This window comes from Aedes albopictus, chromosome 2 (assembly GCF_035046485.1).
Source record: "Aedes albopictus strain Foshan chromosome 2, AalbF5, whole genome shotgun sequence".
NCBI classification, from domain to species: Eukaryota; Metazoa; Arthropoda; class Insecta; order Diptera; family Culicidae; genus Aedes; species Aedes albopictus.
In genome coordinates this window covers 338,339,460-338,359,987 of record NC_085137.1, presented here as the reverse complement: position 1 = coordinate 338,359,987, position 20,528 = coordinate 338,339,460, and the positions used below count along the sequence as shown (strand labels likewise).

General features: G+C 40.1%; 1 protein-coding gene across 5 annotated transcripts in view; it reads right to left on the bottom strand.

The window, feature by feature from the left end:
- Positions 1-20,528, bottom strand: part of LOC109431667 (ion transport peptide-like) — a 121,891-nt gene that overhangs the window by 41,277 nt on the left and 60,086 nt on the right. The window contains exon 1 of one of the 5 annotated variants that reach the window (XM_062852599.1): positions 18,843-19,266. The exons of the other annotated variants lie outside the window; for them this stretch is intronic. The gene's annotated coding sequence lies outside the window, so the exon portion shown is untranslated. Of the gene's footprint in view, positions 1-18,842; positions 19,267-20,528 lie in introns of those variants that run through there. 5 annotated transcript variants of the gene reach the window in all.

The following is a 20,528-nucleotide window of genomic DNA, read 5'->3' as shown; positions in this document are numbered from 1 at the left end:
TTCATAACAGAGTTGTGTAATTTCAGTAAGATTAATATTTAATGACACTCGCTCTGACCCTCACTTCAAATGACAAACACCGTCTATCAAAACAAAGTCAAACCACGTCAAAGCAACTTTAACCCTCGTTCAAGGCAGTTGTTGATCCAACAGTCCAATGGAGCGCACCTGGTGTAATGGTTAAAGCTGACTATCATGCCGAGCACCTGAGATCGAATCTCACTCCCCCGACATACTCACAAAATGTGAGAAGGAAGTACAGCCTTGGCTACCGAGATGGACTAGCATTACGTTAAAATGACATTCATCTAGTAGTGAGTGACATAATTTCTGCGTCGGAGCGACTGTTAACGTGTGTTGGACTGCTCAGTAGGTTTGGAAAGAAAGAGCGTCGTGTGAGTTCCCTTTGTGTACACACTTAATTCAGATTGCCGGGATATCAGCATTTTTCCATTCTTTTGCCGAGATTTGCACAGCCGAGTAATCAGCAAACAACAATTTTGCTGAGATCTCAGCAATTTTGACAGTTCATTGCTGAGCTTCGGCAATCGTTTTGCTGAGAGTCAGCTAACAAATGTCACTTTTTGCTGGTATATCAGCTGATAGTTTTACTGAGCAGACGGCTGTGCACGTTTTTACCGAGCCCGCAAATCTGTTTTGAGTGTGTATGTGTTGTTAGCGAATATGTTTGTTAGCGACATAGAGACTGTTGGCTGTAGCGTTGATGAAGAATAATGGAAAATGTAGCTGTTGGGGCTTTTGATTTAAAATGCAGTAGATACACAAGACTGGTTCATAGCATAAATTGGGAAACATATATGTTTGTATTATCGGCTACGCCATCCAACCAATTGGTTAAGTTTCATTATTTTATCCCACGTTTTAACGCAAGAAAGGAGCCTTCTTCAGATTTTTCTCCAGGGTTCATCTTCTGTACATTCCATTAAGGATTTCTTCAAAATTTTGACTTAGGAAGCGGAGTGTCATTTCAAAATTTTCAATTACTCTACAGAGATGCCTCTGAGAGTTTATTCAAAGATTCTACCAAGTTATCTTCCAGAAATTCAGAAAGACTGGGAGTTCGCCAATCTCCTAGGAAAACCATTCCTCAATTCGACATACAAATCATGTTTCGTATTCTTTTCAACAAATTGAGAGTGCTTGAGTTGCGAAAAATCCTAGATACATTCTAGAGCACAACTTGCAGACTCAATATATCAGTAGGTCGGCTCCAGAGGCACGTTCTCCTCCATTTGGGAAATGTGTGCCATTGACTCAATAGTAATGATCAAGATATGATTTATTGGTGTCAAAAGCAGCGTACGATTTCAGCAAAAAGGACGAAATACGGTAAATAATGGAAGACATTGGTTAACCGATGAAACTGGTTAGATTAATTGTGTCTTTATCCAAAATGTCCTAGAATGACTGGAAGCAATTGGCCCAGGGCCGGGTCCATGGCAAAACATTTTTGCTTCGACTTTACATTCAATCGAACGAAATGTAGAATATCAAGCGTCAGTTAAGTAACTTTCTACTTGTGGGTAAGAAAACAACAATGGATAAGTCGTAACTAAACCGTCATAAACTTGAAAGTAATTACAGGTGCTAAAAATAGAACCCACCTGCTGCGCAACCACAGCGTCTAGTAATATCAGTTCTCGGTATGACTGGAAGCTTGGAACATGCGTTTCTATTCGCCACACACGTTCTCACACATCGTACCATGATGACTTGGCTTTTCTATAGTCACATATAATTGTGTCGTTCGATTGCCTTTCAAACTTCTCCGATTTCCCAGCCAGTCAGTCAGTCAGCTTGATGAACAGGCATGGAGGCAGAGACAAGGTTTGCTCCGGGGTAACGATGCTTAAAAGCTGGTTTTACACTTCAATAGAACCGGTGGCGTTTGTTTCCGCTGGCGCTGGCGCCGTCCACTACTTCGTGTCTCCTGCCTACCTAGTAGCATAACAGGTGAAAAAAAAGCTATTTTAAGAACACCTAGAAATTGACATAGGCAAACCTGTCCTCAGAGGAAAGGTAGTATAGTAGTTACAATTCACCAGTATGAAGGGCCGTGACACGGAAAGTTTGTTCCGAAGTTCACTCTCGTTGAGGCGCTGAATGCGTGAGATTTGTATTCAGAGGGCGATGACGTAAAAGTCGGATCCAGCTAAAGGTACAGTAATTCCTCCATGTAGAATGCTCATTGATATCGCGTAGAGTTGGAACGATTTCATCAACGCTCAACAAATTAAATATATGGAGATCTTGATGGAGACGCAAGGTAACTTGTAGTTTTGTTAAAAGCTGGGTACCTACTCTGTTACTCCTCAGTTTAACCGCGCACTTGACCTTATATCAAAACCTACATAGATGAAAATCACGTAGAGAAAAAACTACTTTTACTCAGTTTCCTCCAGATATAGGCAATATTATATTTGAGGCAGTTTCGAAAAATACAGTTGCATTTTCTGTTCTTTTGCAGCGTAGGAATGCCCATCCCACTGGTGAATTAATCTCAAGTTTTTCGCATCCCTTTAATGACGGTCTCTCCCGTTCCCCCTTGACGGCAACCCCCGCCCATGAACAGAACGCCACAACAGACAATGTTCTGCACCAATTGACGTCAATTGATGGACTTCGTCATTGTTGGCGTAGGGTTGTCGAGCGAAACCGACCGGATCCCACCTGGAAGGTAATACATACGACGACGACGACGACGACCACATGGCGCATTTTCCGGAGGCTGTGTGGACGCAGCTAAAAATAAATCCCACAAATGGCTGTAATTGTCGCTATAAAGTGCGGGCAGCTGGTAACAACGAATGTCGAGATAATGACAATAACAGCTATAATAAAAATTAGAAGCTGGAGGGCTAGTGAGCCGATCATCCTCCGCGAATGGCGGCGCTTAGTAGTGTGAATCTGGGGATTCCCCAGGTCAGTTTTAAGGGCGGGCTATAAAAACCCACACAATCGAAAAGGAAATGTCTGGCTGTTGATGATCAATGGCCGGTAATTGGGTGAATGTCATCGCGATTATCGTTGGATACAGAAGCGATGATGAAACGTGACTGTCAGTTTGAAAAAGAGCTACCGTAAGAGCAGGTGGAATTGTTCGCTTTGAGGATTGTTTCATCAAAGCTTGAAGGTTTTATTCTAGTGAATTAGAGTAATTGCGAACTTTGTTTGATGACTGTTCATAGATGACCTTTTTCTGACATGAACAATCACAAGCACAAACGCTTGGAATTGATTTAAAATATGCCAGATAAAGGAAACACTATAAAAACGTCGGATTTGTTTACAGATTGATCATGTTCAAACACATAAACAACAAATAACAAATCGTTCAGATTACAAACACACTATATTCCTCTGTTAATCTTTACATAGTAAACATTGCTAATCACAGAAGAGCAAACATCGCTTGAAAGTAAATATACTTTCTCTGCCACTGAACTGAGGACTGATTCAACAAGGTGACTCAGCGTTAATAATGTGATCAGGCAATTAAAACGAAGGAAAAGTATGTACGCTTTCAAACGATCATTCCATGTGCTGGTGATTATATATAGTGAACGCCATGTGCTGGAAGTGGCACGTGTCACGTGTCACTCCATGTAAGACTGGGCATAGTATTATCGTCGAAGTTGATAAAATACGATGAACCTCTAAGTTAAGTTACCATCACACTATCAAAACAACCATTGAGATGGAAGAAGCAATTTCTGAACTCAAAAGTTCCGTAAAATCTTCTATCACATCCCAGCCAAACAATTTCACTACACTAGACTTTCTGAAGCCATCGCGTAACTCAATCTCTCGCGTGCGCAAGCCTCACCTGATGCACGCCCAATCAATTTAAAACTTATCAGTGTTAGGTGAGGTTCTATTAGACCAAAAGAAGACCAAAAAAGTGGTCGAAACGTTGGGCAAAGTCAAATAACATCGTTTGATTTCATCAAGAGACTGCTTAGCCGGTTACGTAGCATAACAGTTCTATTTTTAGGACGTAAGTCCTTAATTGATCAACACGTCATCCAACTAGCCTGCAGCAGTACCATGATTGTTTTATTGCAACGCAGTCAACAGTCATTCAATTGGACGTCTGCCTTGGCGGTGATCGTACGATTGTTTGTGTGCAATCTATCCATGTATCTATACACGATGAGACGAAGCAATGCTGCTAGACTAGAGAAGGTGTGGCTGGCTGGTGCCAATTTATACCGTGATTGTCACTTGACAATTGCTTGGGTACGTAGATTTGATTGATGATGTTTGAATGGCCAATCTGCTCAGCGACACGCTGGGATGTTTCAATTCTACTAACTGTCAAAATTATTTATAAAATACTCCACAAAAGGGAAGGCAAGATCAACCAATTACATAATTGAATAATACAAAACAATTCGCCCATAATCCATATAAGTAGTTATATAATGAAACATCCTATATTTACGGGGTTTGATTGAATTGATTGTAATTCAATGAAACGACTTAGCAAATTTGTTCTCTTCGTCATGAAGGATGTTTGTCGGCCATATTGACTAAAATTTGGCTGTATAATTCAATTTGATAGATAAAGTTTTAAAGTCAATTTAGAGCTCAACAGGTTTTATGAAACAGCCCATGACGAAAATAACAAAGAAAACAGAATGAGTTCCTCTAGTTAGTTTACGTCCTTTATATTGACATTTAGCATATGAAAAAGATACTGTATAATGTACTTTCGTGAAACTTAACAGATCCTAATAAACATGAAATATGATACAGTTTTCCGTATCTTATTTATAATTTTTTTTGCTGGAATATTTCTAGTTGTTTATTAACAGTTTCAACGGAAAATTACCTCAACATTTATGGATCCATTTTTAAAACTGATATTTTATAGGTGCGTTGAATGGGCTGATAGATATAGCTCAATTCAACTCGATTCATTAATTATTTATATGGCGCGTTCCGAAGCCGAACACTCATATGGAAACAGCGTTCTACCCTGAATACAGCTCGCTGTAGTACCTCCAATTGAATACAGTGTATTTCTTACAGGGCGGGAGTTTTCCATCGCAATCTGGATCAACTTCCTAAAAGGACCTATATGATATACTGTCAAGTAAAAATAATTGTTACAGTTTAATTGAGCTTAGATTACAAGATCAAATAACGTATCAAACCCCAAGTCTCAAAACTTCGATCGATCAGAAACTTCGATAAATGCTTAAAACATTCAATAAACTGCCATTCGGCACTTCGTAACAAAAATCCATTTACCCGTGGAGCTTTGCCAGAATTCATATGGATTTTGACAGATAAAATCAGGATAAGGAATAATCTGAATGGGTAACTATTTCTAAAGAAAAGAAACATAAAGTAACGACAGAAATAAACAAAGTTAGAATTCTATCTCTTCTCATGCTCATACTGCTCATGCGTCAAACTACAAACTTAGAAAACTCGATTTGACTATGAAATATGTCAGGCTAAAACAACGTTGCTAGGATCCATCGACAGAAGCGTAGACGATAATAGAGTGCCATCAGGAACACCTTCATAGTCACCGGTGAGAATAATTTGGGTGACCTACGCTCCCAGCGAAAGCAGTGGATCGCAGATGACGCCGCGATAGAGCGAGCTAAAACACGAGAAGTCAAAGTCGCAGCGAGTCGCAACTATTCAGTTCTCGAGAAGGAATTGAAACGCTCCTATAGACAGGACAAACGAGCGTGGACGAACTACCTAGCCGACAAAGGCGAGAAAGCCGCAAATACCGGCGACATTCGTCTCCTCTACGATGTTTCACATGGCCTTCACGTCCGGACAGATATTGACCGACCCGACAGACCGGCAGAAACGCAAGTTTGAGCACTTTGGAAACCTTTTAGAAGTGTCGGCTACGCCAGCAATATCTCGGCATGATCTGTCAAAAGTTCGACGCATTACTTGTGTCAACACCGAAGCTCCATCATTTCAGATGATATAGAAACAGCCATCCGTAGCATGAAATCGAAAAGAGCCCGGGAGGTCGAGCGCATATCAACCGATATGCTCAAAGCTGACCCCGTAGTATCTGCACAACTGCTGCATCAATTATCCTGCAACATTCTGAGACATTTCCGGCCGACTGGATGCAACTCGTCTTAGTAAAGGTACCCAAAAAGGATTAACTGACTGAATGCGATAATTGGTGGAGCATCATGTAACTGTGTATCGCTCTCATAGTTCTCTGCAAAGTGATCCTTAACCGGATACAGGAGAAGATAGTCGCATCGCTTCGACGGCAGCAAGCAGGATTCCGTGTCGGATGATCCTGTAATGTCACGCTCCGTATCATCTTGAAGCAAATCAATTATGTAATTCCAAGAGTCTCTCTAACTACCAGTTTCTCTCATTGATTATGAGAATAATTCCGAGACGGTCACTACAATATGTGGGGAGCTCTCAGGATCTCCAACGTGGAGCTTCATCGTCGCCATGTAGCCGATAGCGACAGAAATTCGGGAGCGAAAGTAGAGGTGGGTCGACCACACATTACGCAGGGGCATAGGACGAGATTGACGCTATCTTCCAATGGCTGAGAGCTGTCCTGGCCACATCCTTGCGACATCTGAGGGATGGGAAAGGAATCAGGTGTACAAGGTAAAGTTGTAAAGGTATGCAGAGACCTCTACGTCCTCTCAGGTCTACGTGCCACGGGAATTTGGGTATTGTTTGTAAGGGTTAAGTTCAGAGAATACGTTTGGTCAACGTTTAGGCACCACAACAATGTACAGGAACAGTATCACCACGAATTATACGAATTCCAGTACTCTCGAGACGAAATTGTTGATTTGCGTGCGTTTGCGTGTTCTGGACATACAGCAGCAATATCACCAAAACGACAGGTGAATCATGCGAAACGAAGATGATTTACGGCACCCCGAAGGGAATAAGATAAACTCTTATAACAATCGCGAATTATCCGGAGATCAATGTACATACACTCTCCGAGATAACATTTGCACCACCAGCCGTTTCTCAATTCGGCCGGTCAAAAACAACACGGAGCAAAGAAAACTGCTACGATCTTCGACTACACTCTACGCAGGGGAAGCAACAAAATCTGCAAACTAGCGTCCAATCGTCCAATCCAACGCAGCGGTATCGCAGCAGAGACAGGCCCAGAGGCTCATGGCGGAGCAGCCTTAACCCTTCAGGACGCGCGCCGTTGTAAAAAAGTACAACACTTCCTAAAAACCTCGCTCATCGTATACAGCGCGAGCGCGGTGCAGTTTAAGTTGCTTGATGGCGCGCGTCCTGAAAGGTTAAGAAGGAAATAAAGGAAGTCGACAGAAGTTTGATAGGTCAAGACGATGGCGCGCAATCGCCCAGGATGGAGATCTTTCAATTCTGCCCTATGCATGACCAAGTTTGTTTTGAGACATATTGAACTCGGGTGTATGTATTTACTTCAAGCAACATGCCCATTCGCCTACAGGAAGTTTACACACCGCAAAGGCATTCAAGTATTCGTTATTTCATTTGTAATTTCGTTTGCCTGACGTCACAGCAATTATGTATATGGCTTTAAAATTTAAGTTAAATAGACCTTCTGAGGCTTTTAGAACTATCATAAAACCATAATATAAAAGCGACAGTTTCATTACGGGTTTCAGAAGTTTGCCAGAACTAAATGGACTTCAAAATTTGGTTCGGGAGAGACGTAGCCAAATGTATGATGATGAAGTAGATCATTCAACTACAGATAAAAGCGAAAACTGGAAATTGATATATTCTTTTTTGCAACTCTGTCTACAAACTGCGCTAGTTTCACCTGTGCTGCTGAGTCTATTGTATCCATAACGTTCCTGACAGATTATTCGAAAAGCATAATAAAATCTACAATTTTTGCAGGAAATAGAAATATTGAACATTGAAGAACTTTGAACATTTTAGGTGCGCGTTGCCGATCATTTTGCGTACCCTGCGTACTAACAACCTTAGGCTCTTTTTTACTCAGGCACTTTTGCAAAGTTAAGCGACAAATCGTATATTTCCATAGTTTAAATATAGATTCCTCTCCGGTTGCCACCAAAACAGTAAACACACAATCGTCCTAGTTCAACCGGATTCTGAAACTGCCCATGGGTTGGATGACATCATTTTCGATAAGGGGAACTCTGATCTTCAACGACCTTTCCCACTTTGGTAGTAGGCACCGCACCACACACATCGATCTCCTCGTGCCGTACCACCAAAAACATTTAAACGTTGCCCAAGTGCTACTGCTACACGAATGTGATCTCCCCGTCGTTGTTGAATGGAACAATAAATCACAATTCGCTCCCACTGATAGCTCATCGCTTAAACACCACAAAGCTGATTGCCGCGACGCACGAGTGCTGCTCCAGCGCTGGCTCAACCTAATTGGACCAATTGAATTCGATTTTCAATATTCTGTATGATGATGACTTCACATTCCACACGCTGCAAATCAATCAATATTATTAAAGCGGAGATATCCACCACAAACGAATTGCTGCTGGTTGTTCCATTCGAACTTCGACGCATGATTCTTGCTGATGTTCCTGACATCACACCCCAACGAAGACGGGGCCTGCTTCTCGGCTAGCGTTTTCAACCTCGACCGGGCTGAGAACCCAAAGTTCCCCAACATGGTGTAACTTTACAGTTACCCATAAGAAGGATCCCATAACAAAACACAACCGCCAAGCGACGAATGCGGTTTTAAAAATAGCACAAGACTTGTAGCCTCAACTGGACCAATTCTGGCTCACCGGACGAATCCCGGGACGGCAATAATTTCACCACAGGGCCAGGGAGAGAACCGACAAACGCAAGAAAAGCCCACACACATGGCGTTGAACGGCGCGCATCCTCTTCGCATGGCCGCCGGTTGTCGACGGCTTCTTTATGGCGAGATAATTGGCTTCCAATTACAAACATTATCGTCTTACAATTCGCGTGCAGTTTATCCACCGCATCGACCTTGTTGAAGCTACGCGTTCTTATGCGGTATCTTTCTGTGAGTAAGAGAAGTAACATGCAGCGGTACTGTGGGTAGCAGCCGTTCGACCTAACTACAGGTAGCTACGTTATTATCCGTTGGCCAGATCAAGCAATTACAGAAGCATCTCCCGTGTAAACAAAATGCTTGAAATTGTGCTTGAGAGCCGCTTCTGTATCTGCTAAAGGCTAGGTGTTTCAATGCTAGACCGTTTCATCGGGAACTTTGCACTAGTGTAAAGTCCACCAAACGTCCACGATCATTTCTCATCCTAGTTCTAGCGGCCAATTGCGCTAGATTGCATTAAAGTACATTGTACCGCGTGCAACGGTCCCTAGCTGAAGCTCCCTCCATTCGTCATCAAATTGACACACCAGAAAGCGCCGGTTACATGCGCCAATACCACGACCATCACCACCGTCAGAAGCGCGGGAATGCATCACGGTCGTTGGTTGGTACAGGACCACGCGCGCGACTATGTCGGCTATTGCAAATGGTAGACGCCCTGTCCTCTGTTCAACGTCCGTCCCAGTGCACGCCCGGCATTCGTTTGCGGAGCTCTACATATAGGAACGAAGAAAGCAGGCTGGGCTGCCTCGGATGCAGGAGACTGGATGGAGCGCACGTCCTCGGGGGCCATTTCCTGCCCAAGTCGGTTGTTTCTCCGAGTTGCAATAAGTGACATCGTTTGCCGGTCTGTATGGGTGCCATCACGCTCTAGCTTAGCGTCGTCAGTGCAAACGCAATGAAAGTGTAGGATACATACGGTGAAACCGCAAACGCAACCAGGGCTCACCATTCAACAACGATGATGCACTGCAATGCACACAGATGATAGTCAACGACGACGATGCCGGAGGAATGTGATACTAGTCTAATTCACACTTCTAGCACGCGTGAGTACACATGGAGCGGAGCAGCGATGGGGAGGATGATAATAACGGCTGGCGTGGAGATATCATCATTCACACATTGGCCCTCTCCTCAACCGATCCGAACCGGTCCTTTCTAGTGCAATAGCCGTGCGATGGGGCACAAATCAGAGCGTTCATGATTAACAAACATTTTAATCATGATTAATCATTGATGATTAAAATTCCAATTTTGGTGATTATTGATTATGATTAATGATTAATTTAATTTTTAGGATGATTAAAGATTATGATTATTGATTAAAATTGGTTTTATCTGTGATTATTGATTATGATTAATGATTAAAAATGGCTCATTGATTAAAAATCATGATTAATCATGATTAATCAATCACAAAAAACTGGAAATGATTAAAATGTTTTTATTGTTTAACATGTTTTTGAAGTTTCAAAAGTAAAAGGTAAGTCTGTCCGGAATATTTTTGAAAAAGAATCATAAATTATATTATTGAGAACAGCATTTGAACCAATTTAAATTGGATCATATATTTTATATGATGAATCATTTTTGGTGATGAATGATTAATGATTGATTAATATTTTTTCTTATGATTATGATTACTGATTAATGATTAGATTGCAAAAACAGTGTGATTAAGATTAATGATTAATGATTAAATGAGATTTTTTTGTGATTATGATTAATGATTTTGATTAATCTTAATCATTAATCATTAATCATGATTTAATTTATGATTAATCATTAACGCTCTGGCACAAATAGTAATTTTATTGTACGATAATTACATGCGACATATTTTTAGAATCGTTGCGTCTGTGAATGATGAGGAGACTCTGAATGAGCCAGTCGTATGATTGATGAGTGACAGCTTATAAAAGTGGCATCAAAAATAGCTTCAATAGAATTTTGGCAAAACGAGCAGAGGTTCCCAAACTGTTTACTTCAACCATTTGGAGCCGGAGGGGTCATATATGACCTCAATATAGAAACTGTATAAATTCACACACTCAATAAAACAGAATACTGTCTTCGGCAATAATGTTACAAGTTGAGTCCTTCATTAAGGAAAAATGGGAATTTTTGACAACCTAGAACATCCTGAACATCATGAAGTTTGGAGAAACGAAATAATTGGCATACCAGTTGTTGAAAAAGCTGAATTTAAATATGGGTTGCGTTCATATGTATTCATTCAACCTTCGTCAAGAATATCAAAAGGTGTTTTATGTTCTGAGATGATCTAGGCGTTCTAAATAAACTGTCCTATAGTAAAGTCCTTCAAATCTACAAGAATAATTGTATGTTTTTTCGCCATAAATAATGGCAATACATAATCTACTGGGATCCGTGAAGCTCTTGAAATCTACAATGTCGTTTATAGGGATAGCCTAGGTCAGCCAAACTACCTTGAAGTTTAGAACATCAGGTCTACACTCGTAACAGTAGCCATACCTGTTATACTAAGTAACGTTTCATAATCAACCGCGGTTACTAGATCAAAGTATAGTTGATATTATTATGAACCTTTGGGACATTCAGGGTCATCCAAACTGTCCTATAATGAAGTCCTTCAAATCTTCAAGGATAGCTTTATGTGTTTTCTTCAAAAATAATAGCATTGCAAAATTTCTGGGATCCGCGAAGCTCTTAAAATATCAAATGTCATTTAGAGATACTATAGATATATTCCAGTTGGCGAATTCTGGCGCACTTCTTGCTGGTGACCAATGGAAGAAAATTTCTACGCTTCGAAGAAATTGTGCGCTGAATTCAGCTACACCTCAGTTAAACTATTTTAAATTTCAGAACATCAGGTCTACACTCGGAACAGTATGCCATATCTGATACAATGAGTAACGTTACATATTCAACCATGGTTACTGGACCAAAAAGTAGACTTCAATACATACTAGAAATTATTATAAACCGTTGGGACATTTAGGGTCGTTTATACTGTCCTCAAATGCAGTCCTTCAATTCACCAAGAATAACTTTATGTGTTTTTTTTTTCATAAATTATAGCATTACATAATTTGCTGGGATCCGTGAAGCTCTTGAGATCTCAAATATCGTTTAGAGACACTACAGGTATATTCCAGGCCAGCCAAACCATCGTGGAGTTCAGAACATCATATCTGTTATACTGAGTAATGTTGCAAAATCAGTCGCGGTTACTGGACCAAACTGATGTCAACTATACATTATCATGAACCTTTGGGACATTAAGGGTCGTCCAAACTGTCCTGAAGTTTGGCGCTCTTGACAGTAACAGTAATTGTGATTCTCACAATGGTAGTCATTATTTGTACTATAAAAAGTTTCGTTACCTAGTCTAACCCACCCAGATCCGCGAACTTCTGTGAAACTCAGAGCCATTCCAAAATGCCTTTTAGATATTTCAGGATTATTAAAATTCCCTACAACTGAGAACTGCCAGCTAAGGTGAAGATTTGACGAAGCCACATCTCGAGCACAAATCTGAGGGCAAATATAGGACGCAACCGAGGATAATGGCTGCAGCTACGAACCGAATGTTGTGGTGAAGAATTGCTGATTCAGTTTTATTAGAATTGTAATCAACGCCAAATAAATGAATTAGCAACAATCATTACGATTGATAATGTTGTGCAACTCAAAACAGCGAAAAAGCTATTATTACGACTGTAGACTCCATGTAATAATATATTGCAGGGCAGTGTATGATTCTGAATATCCCGAGTAGAGACGAATGCCCCGTCTGGGTAAAGTCTCTCAAAAAAAAATATCCCGAAGCTTTGACATAGTCTCTGATTGAATTCTGTGAGTTCCGGTAAGTATAATAGATTATACAACATAACTCTATATAGCCAAAACCGAAACTGTAGATGCTAAATTTTAAACATCATAATAGTTTGGATAACCCCAGTTGATCGGATGATGTCCATTGAACACTCAGAAGATTTACTGGACATGATAGTTTACGGTTTGGATGACCTAGGATATCCCAACATATCTGATATTGAATCTGAACTTTCAGAAGACTTGCTGGACATGATAGAAAATGATAGCTTTGTTTAATAGGAAAAGTCACTGTTACACCCGTAGACTTTGGGATTTACGCTCAAGAACAGTTTGGATGACCAAGGATATCCCTACTGATCTGATATTGTCTTTTAAACTTTCAGAAGACTTACTGTACATGATAGATTACAAATCGTAGCTTTGTGTAATGAAATAAGTTGGCGTTACACCCGTAAACTTTAAGATCTAAGCTCAAGAACAATTTGGATGGCCTGGCTTAACCCGTCTGACCTAGGATATCCCGATTGATCTGGTCGGGGTTCTGCTAAACCGAACCAAAGACCATTTTTTGAAAAATTGAGTTTTCCTAACCATTAGATGAAGAATATGATGATCTTCTTTCCGTGAAATTCTGACAGTTCTTCGTGGAGTAAATTCAAAATTTCTGTTTGGCAGAACATACAAAAAATAAAATTGCATCCAACCAGAGTGAACTGTATACCATTCCATAGAATCAGCGAAATATTTTAGTTTTGGTCCAAATGATGAACATTTCAAGTTTTCCTCATCGCCGTCAGATTTCTAACTTCTAACCGACTCATAGTAACAATCTGTGAGAGAATTTAACACGTAAAGTAAAATACGGCTATTGGAGGATCCAATTATGTTTCGATGGCGTTGATCGCTATTTTTCCAAATCGCATTCAGCCAGACCGAACCAAATCCACTGCATTTAAAAATCAATTTATTCTCAACAATACAAAAATGAACTGGTTTTGAATACATGCGTTATGTCGATACACCTCATACTGATTATTTAACCCAGGAGCCGTCATTGAACAACAAGGCTAATGAGAATAAATAAAGCTTGAAAAAACCCAAACACTTAGTTCCCTGGCCAAGTTCGCAGGGGTTGACGGTATTAAAGTGAAGGAGTTTCAATTTGATTATTGTAATGTAGTGTTCTTTAGTGAAACATATCACCTAGCATATCACCTTTTTAACACTTTAATGCGCCTCCAACGGTTCATCACGAGCCGGCTGCTGCAGATGGAGTATGGCTGATCATATGCATCAGACATGCTCGATAAACTCGGAGGAACCGCCAGGGCTCAGTAGAGTCTATTACTAAGCAATAGTTCAAAGTCGGTTGAATTTGAGAAGGTTTTGATGATCGTTACAAATCCTAATAAAAGTATTATAGGATTTGTGACAGGTTTTGGAACCTTTAACAGCCAGCTGACTTCAAAATGTTGTTTGGGCTCTATTTCTCACGTTTCTCGGTTGATTTTGATTAGTAATTTATTAATGTCATAGTCGCTTTTTCGATTTTTTACCATGTTAGTTGGTCATATTTTCTTTAAATAATGCAATTAAAATCAACCGACGAATTAATAGTGGGAAGGAGATTTACAGCACTTAATTGTGCTGATAGATTCGAAGCTAACGTGCGAACATTTAAACGCATTGTTGACATCAATGCGTTCGACGTGACATTTTGGACAAAAGCTGACTGCTTTTAATTAACTGAACAACGTTACTTTTGTATGACTAGGTTGACATTTCTAGGCCACGCATGAGAAAATGACATGGTTTATCGAGGTAGGACCGATAGGACAGAACGAATTTGAATATTTTTCATAGTATTTGTAGGGGGATGAATACATAATAGTTGACAAGCAATTTTTGTTTTATTACAATCAACTGACCAACTTGGCGTATTTTTGTTTATCTCTTAGATGGTGTTATGACACCAACAGAAAAATATCAGGAGTTCAGTTACATGTTTCTGTGGGTTTTTCACCGATGACAATTTAAGGACACAAGAGATGAACACAGAGAAGTAGAAATCAAGAAAACAATTTGACACAGAATCGACTATATTTTAACATACGGGTTCGACTGATTCGATGAATCTATCTAGAAGGATCTAGAAGACAATTGACGCTAAGATTGGAAAAAAGCTTGCAGTTGGGACTAGACTAAAATAGTGGCCGATAGGAAACAATGCGCTAGACAGCATTATTATTCATTTTTTAATATTTACCCGTAGGCTTTTCGCCGGTTGACAGTACAGTATTTAGCTGTGTACGAAGACACGGATTAGTTGATGTACAGATGACAGGGTTCTCACGGGAAGTGCTTCAAGCGAGGCTTACATAACAACTGGCAATAAAGAAACCTATTTTCCTTGACTTTCTACGCAATGGACATCCGACCGAACACACGTGTTTTCGTTAATCTCCTAGGCATTATTAAGACATGACGTATCTGCATGACGGAACAACTAGCAGGTTACAGTTCCAGACGTCTCTTTTTATTAACGACATTCAGCATATTTCCAATAAAACTACACTTCAATAAAGCAAAGACTAAAGCTGCTATGATAGAACAAATCAGAATTACTTAATTGACTATTACCTTGGAGATCTACTTCGAATAACTGACAAATTGACAAGAACCTAACTAAATACATGGACCATACTACAACAAACCAATTGACATAAAGAAAAAAAAGGGGAAACTTTTATCAAAACTATTTTTGTTCAACGCAGGCCAAAACAGTATCGACTTGGGCCACGCATGCCTACGTACTTCTGTGTGTTGAAACAAAAACAGAGGCTCTTAGAAGCAAATGTAGGGAAAGGGTGCGGTGTAGAACATAAGCACAGTGTTGCTACCGCCGTAATCACTTTGAAAAAAAAAAACTCAAACACTTAGTTCACTTTGGCTGATCGAAAATTGGCGAAAACCATCCTTGAGAAGAATGTTTGAAACTTGATTCAGACGTAACGACTGACCTTCAGCTAGTTAAAATGACCTAGAGGTAACGCGCTTGGTAATCACTTAAATGATCCTAGTTCGAATCTCTTTCATATTATTTAGAAAACTTTTTTGTAGAACATTTTCATGGTTTTCTTCGACCAGCATAAATTTGAAGTACACAAATTGCTCCACCTTCACATCTCAGGATCTCAGAACATGCACGGACATCATTTGGCATAATCACTCTTGCTCGGTGCCTGCACAATACTCATGCACCGCCTATAAAATAAAAACATGGGTGGGAAGGGCTGAGCTGGGAGGGCTTCCGCCGTTTACATTTCACACTATTTTGAGACCTCTGTACTACCATACTACGCGTCCTCTCTGATTCATGTAAAGGATTGTGAGTGATATCTATTTCAACTTCATACACACTGAAAAATCGAGATTTTTTATCACATTCCGACTGGTTTTCACTGAAACAGAGAAACACAGTCAGCCACACTGAACTATAAACCATATTCCAATGTTTTTGTTCAGCCAGAGTGAACTGAGTGCAAAGTACTGAGAAATTAAATGTTATTACATCAATGATTTTAAATAATTTACATTTATTCTTCATCTCTGATGGTTAATAAAGGCTTGTAAGTTACATGTGTGCGAAAAAGTTTCAAATAATCTTAGCTGTTGTTTATTTCTGAGTGGTTGAACTTTAAGCTTAATTATCTCGGAATAATTTTTTTGGCGCTTAGTTCGGTTTAGCAGAACCCCGGCCATCTGATACTATTTATTGAACTTTAAGAAGACTTACAGGACATCATATTTTGCAAATCGTAGCATTAATAATGAAAGAAGTTATTGTTACACCTATAGACTTTAGGATTTAAACTCAAGAACAGTTTGGATGACCTAGGATATCCCGACTGATCTGATACTGTCTACTGAACTTTCAGAAGACTTACTGGACATGATAGATTACAAATCGTAACATTGTATAATGAAAAAAAAAAATATCGTTACACCCCTAGATGTAGGATCTAACCTCAAGAAATTTTGAATGATCTCGGATATCCACAAAAAATATTATGCATCATATTCTATCCTTTTTATACTGTTGAGCAACAAAACCACAGAAATACGTAGAAAAAACTATGATAACGCTTGGAAAAAATCCAACTTCAAAGGGTTAAAATAATAAGGTTGAATAATTGTCCCTCGAATTGTGTATCCGTCTAATCCACAGGAAAAAAGTGATTCATTTGAATAATTGAACAGCTTTTACTGTATTCTGCAGCAGCGAAATCCGACTTTGAATTGCTACACAGCTTTGTTGGGGTGTGAATTGAAGATTTGTGCAACAAGTGAATCTGGCGAAGTGAAAATTGAACGGTGATGAAGAACAATTCGGCTAGCTGCTGCTTTGGTGCGGTTGCCTTCGTCGCATGCAAACTAGTAAGTAGAGTGAAATTGAAAAGTGAAATTTCGGGTAATTACTCGTATTCAGTGCTACAGGGGCTAGTTATTGATAGTCTACGTTTTTTTGCTTTCATCTGAAGAGCCATTGGTAAAAGTAAGTTGGATTATCTGTAACTCATTGGCTATTTTCCTATTGATGTGACGGGAAATAACACATATAACAAAGTTCTACGACGTTTCTACCCTATTCATCCATATTACAGGAATACCATACATATTATGTTTTTGTTCTTAGCGTTATGTCCCAGCTGGAACAAAGAATGTTTCGCAGTTTAGTTGTATACAATTTCGTCGAATAATTATTTTTTCATGTGTATATCGTGTGGTGAGCATGAGATATTCTATACCCAAGGAGCTCAATGAAATTCATATTATAAAAAGACTCTGGATTAACTGGGAACCCGTAAGAAGTACTCTTAACATGCTCTTGCTGAATATCAGCGTGTTGGTGGTTTCGGCTAACACTGTTATGTTGTTATAATAATGATTTTAATGTTAAACTATTTTTAATTTTATTCTATCAACAATCGCCATTCATTTAGCATCCTTATCAATTGTGTACATCATTGCATACATTTAATTAACATGAATTCAACCCTATCTCTCTTAGACTTTGATTTCAGAAAAAGTCAGAAAGGTCGAGTCGTCATTCAGGCTAATTACCCAAACAACATCATAATCTCCGATAGTCAATACAGTAATCCACTTCGAGCCAGTGGGACAACCACTCTAGGAGTCAGCTAAGACTAAGCCAATGATTAAAATAAAATACGTACATGAGTGAAGAAGGCAAAAACCGTAATCTCTAATAACGATTGCTGGTAGCATCTCTCCCTGCTGAAATAAGTCATGAAGGAATGAGCATCGTGTCGTGCTGCCAGTATTTACCACCACCATCAACACTATCGTCATCGTCATCATCACCATCATCGCCCCGCCGCTGAACCATCATCATCAGCCAGCGGTAGTGTGTCTCTCTCTCTAAGTTGATTCGATCGCGACAGACAGTATGGTACCAACCAGTAGGTGGCTGTCGGATCTCTACATGTAGGGAACCCGACCAAGAATAGGCGAGGACCGCGCCGCCGCCGCCGCGAGGAAGAGGTGAACGAGCAGCGCGAGAAGCAACGAAACATACGTATTCAGATGGCCCCTCATCGAAACAGACACCATCGGATAGGTTGGCTAGCTGGGTGAGGGGGTGTCATGGGGGAGGGGCAAACTGTATGCTGTTCACTTTATTTCTGGCCGCATTTTATGCGTTATAAATACACCCCAAGCAATAGGTAAATACGGCTGTACGGCTGCAAGCTTTTCTTAGAGGATATAGAAATACACAGTCGTCACGTAAAACCACAAAGCAACACATAGCTCTTTGAAATGTGTCTATCGCTTAAGAATCACACTAGGTGGCAACTGATGTATCAATTGACTAAGCCGGAGCTGGACATTTCCAGCGAACCTACGTACGCAGCAAGCTAAACGAATGCTGCACACTGCGCATACGGAATTACACCTTCACAGATCACTGCACGATGATCGGTCGATTAACAACCAATATTTTGCACAAGCATTTGAGGTACGATCAGTGCACGGAGCACGCGCAGTGCAGGTGCGCTTCACACCGTTCCATGTCAAGCCAGGCCATGGTCAGCGTTCTCCGCCAAAGCAAGGAATAAGGTGTCCCCCCACTTACTTTGTCTCACTTGTCACTGGGCACCAGTTAATTCTTCAAAGCGCGAAAAGAAACTCAACTGCCACCGATCGGTCGCGGTTCTGTATAGATTGTGTTACCAACCGGAGAGTACACACAACTTCGAGAGATTCGATTTGTTTCGTTCGAGGGATTGTTTCAAACTGAATCGAGCGCGCCAAATGACAGGCAACGGTCAAACAGCAGCCAGCAGCCGGTTGGTTGGGTGTTGCTCTCCGTTGTAGGCATTAAATTCTGTAAAAGCTGTTTGTCTTGAATGTCGGTCGGTTCACTTACTGCAATGTGGAGGGAGATTACATCTCTGAGCAATATTTCGGTGATCTCTCGCAGTACAGCAGGTTGCTATTTGTAAATTGTTTATTTTGATAATTGGAATGGGCTGACTTGCAGAATTCGGAATTCGCCACTGTCAAGGTGATTCACTACTTGGCGTGTTCAATATTTGGGATGATGATTTTCCCAGAATGAACCAAATAGTTCTATCGAAACCCGGATGGAAAGTTAAATTGAATTTCCGTTGAGGAATCATTCCACCACATTCCAGACAAAGGCGAACGTCAGCAACAATTAATACCATAATCTGAATCTTCGGTCGGCATAGACGATTGCGCCGAACCACATTTTCACTAAAGGCGGGAAATGCAGTGAATTTAGCTGGAGGCGGCGTTAATCGATGCAATGAAAAAAAAAAACGTGTTGGTAAAAGAATGATCCTTCAACTTGTTTGAACGTTGATGGATTCGTGGTGTGATAAAGTTTTAAAGAGTTTTCAAAATTTGTGTAGAAAATTTGAAGTTTTTTGAAAAACATGAAGTTTTTTTTCGAAATTTGCAGGTTTTACGATATTAGATGAAGAATACCTAATGAAGTTTCTTCTCGTAAATTTCTAATGGAAGTTCCTAAATTGCAATAGAAGCTTTCAGAAGCATTCAGAAGAGTTTTTAGTAGAATATTCGAAACTATTTCTAACGAAATAGAATACCTGAGAAAAATCATCGTTAAATATACAAAGATCATTTTTATAAGATGTGCACCTGCGGAATTCTAAAAAAATATCTGATGTTTCTAAAAGTATTTCGGGACAAATTCTTTAAAGATTTTTTTGCGAAACTTTGCTTTTGAGATTCGGTGCTGATGAAGAAATTCACCAACATATCATTCGGCGTTATCTAGGGCAACTTTTCTGCGGTATGCCGGCGCACACGTCTACTCCAGCATTCTTGGATGATACCTACGTTCGTTCGATGTTTTGTTAGTACAACAGCTCAATCATCACAGCTCGCAAAGCGCGCGTGTAGTTGTCTGGTTCACCACATGACCAATCACGTGGGTAAACAATTGAATTCCACAATTCGAACGGCATGCGTTCTAATTTTACTTGCACCTCAAAGCCATTGATAAAAATACTCATCCATTCATTATTTCATCATCGGGTCGGCATCCCCGAAAACCGAGCCCCCACAAAACCACACAGATGGACGCGTTACTTCTGATTCTCTTTCCTTCCTTTCTCGCTCCGCTCCGCGTGTGGGCCGAAGAATGTTGTTAGGATCATCATCCAAACAATTACGTCTTCGATTGAAGATGGCATGAATGGCACAATTTTGTGTATCGAAACTCTCGGATCATAATCATCCCTCAAACAACAACAATGAATGTTTGCGGGGT